Below are 2928 nucleotides of genomic sequence, written 5' to 3'. Positions count from 1 at the left end.
GATTCCAGAACAAATATGTGAAGATCCCATGATGGAAGCAAGAGTGCAGCAAAAAAACACCGTTTGTAATTTTCCTGGTTTTCTCTTGACACTATCACATGCAGTTAGACATAGTTGAAAGTAAATAACTTCAACACTAAAGGTTCCTCTTACAAAGTCAATATGTTTACATTCGTGTTGAAGACTTAAAACCTTCAGATGAATATTTTGTTCCTGTTGCATAAAACAACTCTTGGTGGAGGATCTTTGATCAGAATTTCCCTCAGGTGACAGGAAAGGGTTTTTACAGTTTCTTTTTCCTTCATTATTTGACTGGCAGCTATACGGTTGTATAATTATGCACTGGAATGTGAAGTGTTGCATGTCAAGAGGTGTAAGGTATTTTAATGGGAGTTCATACAACATTAATCCTACGTGTTTGCAGTAAGAGTCGGAAAATGTTTATGTCCTTTCATTGAAACTGTAAAAGTACACCTGAAGTCTGAGCATCGATGCAAAACTAATAAAAGTGGGTGCTCACAGCTATAAAAAAAAAAAAAGAGAGAAGTGAATAAATGTTTGCTGGATGTAAAATGTTTTCCGTAGATTTCGAGCAGCTGATGCCAGGATGTGGTGACGCTGCACAGTGGGGCTCAGGTTGGAGGTTGTTTGCGTGACTCTCGGACACTTTAGAGCCCGGCTTGCACCCTGGAGACCTCCAGTACCCAGCTCTCAGAGTGCTCTCTACAAGGCAGTGGAACAAGCATGCCCGTGCAACCATCTGGTTAAAAAAAAAAAACACAGCCAAACATTACACATCATTATTTATAATCCTCCACTATTTCTCAGGTGTTTGCTGTGTGTGCTGAGGTGTTTTGGAAAGTAGTCTCAAGGTATCCAAGTTTGTTCACTTATTGCTCTCAGGTCACAGTGATGTTGTGTATAGGTTGAGCGGTAGGCCACAAAGGATGTGTGAAAAAAAAGAAGATTTCTTTGCCCAGGAGTTTGTTAAAGTGCCGATGCACTGGACACGCTGCAAAGCCATCACGTTTTCTGAGTATCCCTGCGTCTGTATGGACATTTTCCTTTTATACAACAATGTCACCATGAGGTGTGAGGAGAAAGCTTATTCTTTAAACTCTTAAAATAGGAATGTTTTCATGCACCTCATTTTAGGTTTTATTTTATCCCACTGTAGTGCCATGGTCCAATACTGAACATCTCTCACATATTTCCCTGACAGGCATACTAACCTGTCACCTGCTGGAATAAACTTGAGGATATACTTATAAAACATTCAGTGCAACGAATTCAGCCAATCCTTTGAATCTGTTTCCCTTCAGGTCTGGTTTGGTTGTTTCATTCACATGCTACACTGCAGTGTTTTATTTTCCTTTGCCGTGATGAGATACTCCCATACCACGCAGCGCTGCCAGAGCACTTTGAGCCTACTACTTTCAATTGCAAAGAAAAAAAAAAAATCCAGCAGCTCCAGCTTTGCTGCCTCTGAACCAGAAAACAACAGACTGCAGCCTCCTGGTGACTGCCAGTGTGACGTCTCGCCAAAAACCTCTGACGGTCCTGCATGTGAAGCAGCCGCATGCAGCATCGTGTCTGACCGACGACCCTTTGGTTGTCTCAAAAAACAACACCTGATTAAAAACATGCTTTTCGTTCAGCCATGAGTTAAGTCTGGGTGTTTGAAGGTCTCGACCATACAAGTTAACACATCTATATAAAAACAAAAAAAACAAAGAGCACAATTCAAACAAAGAGAGTGAAAGCTTAAAGCTGAAAGTTTAAAAGGAAAAATGATGGACAGATGCAGGACACACCCCAGCCAGGTCACCTGTCCATCCCAGAGCAAACATGGAGAGACGGACTGGTTCAAACACTCACATTTACACCTACAGGGAATTTCTAGTGAGGGTTATCCTAAAATACATGTTTTGGGACTGTGGAAGGAAACAGGAATATCTGGAGCAAACAGACAGAAAAACATCCATCTTTTCATGAAGCCCAGCAGTGTTGTACCTGTTACATCCCTGGTCTGAGTGTAGCGTTAATTGAAAAAGTATAATTTGTCTTGACATCTAAAATCACTGTCTAAATTCTAAAGTTCTGAAGTGTGTTTTTAAAGGTTTTGTTTAGATTTTCTACTTATTTAACAGGATTTCTTCTCAAATGTTACATAAAATACATGCTGACAACTTCCACGCTGCCAAACATTGAACAACTCTCAACTTATGATGCAGTTTTAAGTCCATGTCTAACTTAATTAGATAACTTCAAAAGATTATATAACTATTGATGCGTTATCAGTCCTGAACCAAAATACCTGCAAAAACGTGTAATTTCTATTGTTTGCAGTAATCACACAGGTGGACTTTACCTCATAGCTTTTTGAATAATGTATTCTCATTGTTTCAGTCGTAGTATTTTTGCTCAAAACATTCAGTAAATAAGTAAAAAGAAAATACATACACTCTGTGTTTAAGCTTATTTGCAAAGACATCTTGTGAAACATTATTGAGAAGACAATACTATTCTATTTCTATATTTTCTTTCCATTGTCTTATTGAGGTACCTGCACGAACTCTGAAAGGATGTTTTATGCAAGTTTACATAACATTCTAATAATCCCACGTGAGGAAATCAGTCCTGAAATAAGATGTTTTCTTCAACTACAACTGTCATGGTAATACATGCTTTTCAAATGCATTTTTGAGTGAATTACTGAGTTCAATGTAATTGATGTTACCGGTGTAGCCCAGTGGAAGGTGAGATTAAAACTATATGCGTAAAGGAGGCATGGATGCGCTCCAGTGCCACAGGCCTGCTGTGGCTCCAGCTCACTGACACGCCCCGGAGCTTCCTATAGCCTGCAGCTGGATCTGTTCTTAAAGGGGAGGACTGCGCTCCTCAGACCGGATGGTGGGAGCCCATCAG

The sequence above is a fragment of the Blennius ocellaris genome, assembly GCF_963422515.1.
Source record: "Blennius ocellaris genome assembly, chromosome: 3".
Lineage (NCBI taxonomy): Eukaryota > Metazoa > Chordata > Actinopteri > Blenniiformes > Blenniidae > Blennius > Blennius ocellaris.
The sequence above is the reverse complement of the archived record's forward strand: the minus strand, read 5'-3'. Positions refer to the sequence as shown.